At 44.2% G+C, this 7,469-nt stretch overlaps 1 pseudogene; it reads left to right on the top strand.

Annotated features, from left to right (window-relative positions):
- Positions 1–2,859: 2,859 nt before the first annotated feature.
- Positions 2,860–6,996, top strand: LOC109760478 (wall-associated receptor kinase 3-like; annotated as a pseudogene).
- Positions 6,997–7,469: the final 473 nt, after the last annotated feature.

Here is a 7,469-nt window from a genome sequence, read left to right as displayed (position 1 = left end):
CAATGGTGACAGCACCCCAGACATGGCCGCGTGTTTAAGAAGAGCATGTAGGGCTCCCATGATCATAACAAAAAGAAAAGGAGACTAGGAATCTCCTTGTCGCAAGCCACATTGTTATAAATTACTTCTCATGGAATGTCGTTGACTAGCACTCGAGTAGAGGAGGAGGCTAGCAACCCTGCCACCCAGGCGGTCCATCTCGGTCCAAATCCCACATGGCACATCACCTCCAGTAAGAAAGCCTAGTCCACTGTGTCGAACGCCTTCGTGATATCTAGTTTTAGCATAACCGCTGGCCTTTTGGAGGAGTTAAGTTTTCTTGCCATGGCCTGAACAAGCATGTAGTTATCATGGAGACAACGGCCCTTGATGAATGCACTCTGGTGCACCCCAACAATGTTTGGCATCTCTTCCGCCACGCGTGTCGCAAGCACCTTGGTCACAAGCTTTGGGAAGCTATGAATAAGACTAATCGGTCAGTGATCTTTTACTTCTATGGTTGCAGCTGATTTGGGCAGCAAGGTCACAAAGGCTTGATTTATAGATGTCAGTCCTTCTCACTCTTATGTAAACGATCTCGCTATTATTTGAGGAATAAAGTCGATTATGTTTCAAAAAAGAGAGGCACTTGTCCAACCACAAAAAAAAAAGAAAGAGAGGAGGCACTTGTTTCGGGAGACGTGGTCACACACACACACACACACACACCAAGGCCATCCTCCGACTTGGCGTGGTAGCTCCTCATCCCACATGAGAGCTCTGTATGATGCTAAACATAATCTCACTCATAAACTAGGCGTGAACTATGTGTGATCGTATACGTTTTGTTCAGAAAGTGTGTGCAATGGTTGATAAACATCACACATATTTACATCCATCAAATCATGTGCGATAGGTTACATTTTGCAAACTGTCGCCCTTGCCATACCGTTTGTGTTTGCCGAACAATTACATGTGTTTTCTTGTGTGGAGATGTGTGCGATGACACATCAATCCCACAGGTTGCACCTGACTTAAACTATGTGCAGCATGTGTAGGCATCACATATGATTGCTATTGCCAAAAATGTCTGCATCCTAGCACCCTATTGCACACAGGTCGCTCGTAGTGTGTGTGATGCACATGCACCCCCTATCGCACACCATCGCAAGGCGACAATTCGCTATTGTATGTGTGATAGGTTTTTTTTAATCGTGTGCGATGACCCAATCTGCACTAGTGAGTTTTCGCATGCATGTCTTGTGGTGGATCTTTTTTCATGCATGAGTGCATACTGAGGTGACTATTTTTACATGCATGAGTGCATGTTGAGATGTTATAGCTGCATATTGAGATAAATAGTGTTAGTGGGGTAACTAGAATTTGTCACATTTGTTTTTTTAAACAAGGCAAAAGATTCGCCATTTTCATTAATTAAGGGAGAGGGTTTAGACATATGCCCGCAACATGGGGAAGAAAACAACTACTCTCGCGGCATTACATTGCTCAAGTATTTCACGCCCGCTAACGCCCAAAGATGGGCCTCCTCCTTGATCCTCCCGACATTTTTTTAGGCAAAGACGGTAGAACCAATCCTCCCGACATTCACCATTGTGGGTGTGCGGTGTTGTGGAAAACTCTTGCATTGTGTCCCTTTTAAATCTCCCAAGATACTAACATCATCAACGGAGTGAGAGCCTTCCAGTGCGGTCTTGTGTTCACTGTATCGGTCCACCAACCTCTCACCGAGGTGGCATTTGCCCAAGCCAAAGTAGAGAAATCCAGGAGGCCGAGCCAGTTGGCGATCTGAGTCCAAATACGGGTTGTGAAGCGGCATCGGGCGAGAAGGTGAACGGCGAACTCAGGAGCTTGTTTGCAAAGAGGGCAAAGACCGCAGTTTGGCCATCCACGACAACTTAGAATCATGTTTTGTAAGACCAACCAATTTTTGTCACATTTGTTAGTTTGTCAATGGGACCCATAGCCGATTCCAACCATAGGAGCAAAAATACTAGCGAGACTGAGACCCTGTTTGTTTCGGATTATGGGACCAAATTCAGCTTTGCCAATGAAGCCGAATCTAGAATCTGAAACAAACAGCTATTTGGAATCAGCTTTACCAATGAAGCTGAATCTAGGTTTGGACCATTTTTAGTGCAATTTCCCGAAGCACATCAAAGTGTACTTCAGTGATGAAGAATCAGCTTCGCCACTGAAGCGAATCCACAGGTGATTAAAATCTAAGCGAAGCTGAAACAAACAGGGCCTGAGTCAATGGCGAAGATAGGGTTTACCAGTGGGGGGCCCTGCCCCCACAACACTAGGGATTTAGTGCTAATTTGTCTTTGAAGAGTGCAAAATCTTAATGGTTATTTCCTGTTAAAAGTTTATTTTTTAATGACTTGGCCATTCCCAATCCATTTTAATAGCACTCGGTCCCAGTGACACAATTTTCCTCGCTCCGCCACGGGACTCAGCGATGACCTTTTCAGATTGAACCGATACCACACTAGGCACGGTCGCGTATGGGCGTGAAGGGAACGGCTGCATATCTTTCCAGGCGACAACTACTGGAAGTGTGTAAATTTGGCATGCAGAAGATTAGCCGATGACTGGCGACTAGCAATTTGCACCATTCGTCGTCAATTGCACTCTTGCCGTCGAGGTGACCTGTAAAACACGGCAGACAGTTGTCGGTAGACCGCACTCTCTGCCATATGTGGTGTGCAAGGTGAGTGTACTGAGCTGCTCAATCTGTATTTACATGTGGTCGTGAATCGTGACGACCCCGGAGACGACTGTAACATATGGTTGGATTATTAGACTTCCTATATTCACAGCATCGTAACATCTCATAGTCCCGGCCACTAGCTTCTACCAATGCTTGCTAGAGATTCAGGACAGATATACCCCTCTGCCTCTAGTCTAGACCAGGAAACCATGGATTCTTCTTCTGGGTCCAAATACCAACGGCAGTCCGCATTCCGCAAGCTGGGCGGTGCAACCATGAGCTTCACCGAGGTGATTGTTGTTGCCGCCATGTCCTCTGTGCTGCTCTTGTGCTGCACAGTCATGCCGCAGGCATCAGCTGTAGCTACCGGAGGGAATGCGGTCCAGCATATTCCTTCCGATAAATCCCTGTCCCACTGCCCAACTGTGTGTGGGGACATCAAGATCTCCTACCCCTTCGGCATAGGGCCGGGCTGCTTCCGCCGAGGCTTCGAGCTCGCCTGCGACAACTCCAGCAGGCCTCCAAGACTCAGGGGCAGTTTGGTTCATGTTCTGAACTCCACGCCTGGGAAATTTTGCTGCCTGGCCAGGCGTGAGAATCTGAAAAAAAGTTGCCTGGTCAGGCTAGCATATGGAAGGAGTGTTTGGTTCATAGCATGCCCTAGTGGATTCTAACCCGTCGCTGTTTGCTCCCTGTTTGCCTCGTTTTCTACACCACATCAATTAATATCTGCAATTACTTCCAGGCTGCTGCACCAGGCATGTCCAGGCATCCAAAAAAGGACGCCTGGGACCAGGCTAATCATCTTGCCTCGTTTTCCACCAGGCTAACTAGGCTGTTTCGTTGTCCAGGCCAGGCGTACTTCCTCTTTTCGTGGACATCAACCAAACATGCAGCAGGAAATTCCAGGCAGCCCCCAGGCCAGGCGTCACCCGCTGTGGACACGAATCAAACTGCCCCTCGCTCTTCGAAACAGTACTGCTCAGATTGTTGACCTATACGACCACAACATAGTAGTCTCTACGGAATCTATTGCCTTCAACGTTACCATGAAACCAGGTAACAGCCCCTACATCATGTCCTGGGAAACCCCTGCTAATAGTAGTGCTACCATTAGTAAATACAACGATTTAGTCGTCGTTGGCTGCGATGTCGAGGTCTACTTGTTTGATCATGTAACGAATCACACCATTGGTTCTTGCATGAGTGTATGCAACGACGATCTGGCCATCATGGAGAAAGAAGCCTCTGGGCAATGCAGTGGCATCGGCTGTTGCTCTATCGCAATTAAAAGGGAGCTGCGAGGCTTTCGGTTAACACTTGTCCGCTCAGATGACATCAAGCCGCAGCAAGATCCAGTGCACCTTCATGTCAAGGCTTTCTTGTGGCGAGATTATCTGTTTCAAACCAGTGATATCTCTTCAAGATGGATAAATATAAGCAATCTTTACGATCAGCCCTTACTCCAGGGTGCTGTCACGGACCAACCAAACTGTCAAAGTGCATTAAGGAATTATGCTACTTATGCTTGTGACACCAATAGCCACTGTGATTCAGCAGAAGATGGATACCGCTGTTACTGTTCTGGTGAAAGCCATGTAGATGCCAATCCTTACATTCACAATGGCTGCCGTGGTGGTACGCACCCCTCCTCCCTCCATCTCTCTCCTTTCACTTTTTAATTTCCATGCTCATATTTAATCTTACTTCCTATATAAATCCGTCCTGGTGCAGGTTATAATCCTAATCCTAGAAGAGGATGTAAAAGATTATGTGGAAACACAATTATCCCCTTCCCTTTTGGGGTTGAGAAAGGTTGCTATGCTCATGTGAAGTTTCGACTAAATTGTACATCACAGAATTTGACAGTCCTCGATCGAGACACAGTAAAGTATCTTGTGGCCAATGTTTCAGTGAACGATGGATATATTAGTGTTGCAAACACAAAAAACAGTTTAAATTCTAACAACGAGGAGATTAGAATAGTTATTCCAGGAGATGATGATTACTCATACAAAGAAGACGACCCTCTGAGTGATCTTTTTGATTTATCTGGAGAATACGATATGAAGATGTGGTGGCCGTCACAAATTTAACCTGTCCGATGGCTATGGGCATGCAATACAGGGATATGTATGCTTGCCGCAGTTTTAACAGCACTTGCCTCAACGTTACCCATGGGAATGGGACGATGCATCTTGGCTATCGTTGCAAGTGCTCTAAAGGCTTTGCAGGAAATCCCTACGTACCTGATGGCTGCACAGGTGAAAATTCACATCGTCTTTCAGTTTGAATTGCTAGATTTTCCTAGTACATGAAATGGTTGACCAAAATAAATAGTGATGCAATTCCTTTGTCATCTTAATGTAAAGATTCGATTTCCATTTTCTTTTGGTACAACTGGTCTTCCATTGAAATAATATTTATTTTAACACCAAACGTGTTTGCACATATATACTGTTAGTTTATACACTTCTGATTTTTACTGACATACTTAGAAACACTCTTGACCAAATAATGTACAGTGGAGAGTGGAGACTGCGCATATATATACCAGACTCTCAGTGTGCTAGGCCATTGATCTCCATGCATCATTCGGTGTTTAACTACCCATTGTATATTTACAGATGTTAACGAGTGTCTGTTGACAAATATTTGCAATGGCACATGCCAAAATTACCCTGGAGGATATAGTTGCGAAAACTGCAGTCATGGAAAAGAGTTTGATCCAAGAAAAGGGAGATGTGTCACGTCAACGAAGAGACGCAGTCTTCTTTTAGGTAAGTCATACCGAATTTAAAAAACTCATATACAATTGCACCTTGCAAAATGTGTGATTTTTCCATAACAATAACCATTGGATGTATAGGTATTGCAATTGGAATTGGTTGTGGCCTTGCTGCCATAATCCTTGTGCTATGTGCAACCGTACTCGTCCGCAAGTGGGAGAGAGGCATACAAAAGCGAACTCGAAGGGCATACTTTAGGAAAAACCAAGGCCTACTCTTGGAACAACTAATATTGGATGAAAGTGCCACAGATAACACAAAGATATTCCCCTTGGATGAACTAGATAAGGCAACTAACAACTTTGATGCCAGTCGTGTTCTTGGTCGTGGAGGACATGGCACAGTTTACAAAGGTATTCTATCCGATCAACGTGTCGTGGCAATTAAGAAGTCCAAGCTAGTGGAGCAAACTGAGATTGACCAGTTTATCAACGAGGTTGCCATCCTGTCACAAATCATTCATCGCAATGTGGTGAAACTTTTTGGTTGTTGTCTTGAAACAGAGGTGCCTTTGCTGGTCTATGAGTTTATATCCAATGGCACACTATATGATCTTCTTCACGTTGATGCAAGTGCTAAATGCTTGCTTTCGTGGGATGATCGTATTAGGATTGCGGTAGAAGCTGCAGGTGCTCTTGCTTATCTCCACTCAGCTGCTGCAATACCAATTTTCCATAGAGATGTCAAATCATCCAATATACTCCTAGATGACAACTTTACTACCAAGGTTTCTGACTTTGGTGCCTCGAGATCTTTATCACTTGATCAGACACATGTAGTGACAATTGTGCAAGGCACATTTGGTTACTTAGACCCTGAGTACTACCATACTGGCGAACTGAATGAGAAGAGTGATGTTTATAGTTTTGGAGTTATACTAGTAGAGCTTCTAATAAGAAAGAAGCCAATTTTTATTAATGACCAAGGTACAAAACAAAGCTTGGCTCGTTACTTTATGGAAGGACTTCAGCAGGGAGTTCTCATGGAAATCATGGATGCTCAAGTTGCGGAAGAAGCAAACCAGAATGAAATTGATGATACTGCCTCAATCGCAAAAGCATGCTTGAATGCCAAAGGAAGAGAAAGACCAACCATGAAAGAGGTAGAAATGAAGTTGCAATTCCTTAGAACTACAAGATTAAGGAGTCAACTTCCCCATAAAAATGATGGAGATATCAAGTCATTTTTGTGCCCTGACAGCAGTAGCTCTCATGCACAGAGCAACAATGGTTTAACACCGACAAGCATATCTGGAAGGTATAGTTTAGAGCAAGAAATTTTGTCCTTCGCCAGTTTGCCGCGCTAACAAAGTATGCAGTGGCATGATCAACTACCTCTTAAGTTGCTCCCGTGCATATTGGCTATTTACCTATGTAATGTATGCAGTTCCCTTTAATGAGAGTATGTCATGTAACTTTTCACGTTATGTTTGTAGCTTATTCACATGTATAATTTTCATTGAGGCGACGGCTCACTGCAGCATGGTATACATCGCAACATTGAGATGCCTCTTTTTTTTTACGGAAAATTAACATACTCGGCTAGGTATTGTGGACAAGTACTAGTATCTAGTGCTCCAGACTAATAGAATACACCGAAACGACCAAAATACGACTAACAATGACACATGGGTATTGTGGACAAGTATGTTGTTTCAGCATTGTTACCTGAAACGAAAATTCAGGAACATTGTTACTTCTTCTCTGAATCCGAACATGACCGAGTGTCCAGTACTTTATATCTGTAGTATATTGATATTCCAGCCAAGCTGGCCGTTATTGATATTAATTCTCGCTTGATTGTTGTGAAGGAAGCATATCATACAGAAACTGCAGGCAAGGGATTAACTAGCAATCCAGCGGCAATGCAGAGCGTACTGTGTTCCGTTTTTGTGTACATGTTTGTTTATGTGCAATAATGTTAGACAGTGAGAATCAATAGTGGCGAGAATGTATACCAACCGAACAACC

This window comes from Aegilops tauschii, chromosome 6 (genome assembly GCF_002575655.3).
Source record: "Aegilops tauschii subsp. strangulata cultivar AL8/78 chromosome 6, Aet v6.0, whole genome shotgun sequence".
Lineage (NCBI taxonomy): Eukaryota > Viridiplantae > Streptophyta > Magnoliopsida > Poales > Poaceae > Aegilops > Aegilops tauschii.
This window is presented reverse-complemented; position numbering and strand designations above follow the sequence as displayed.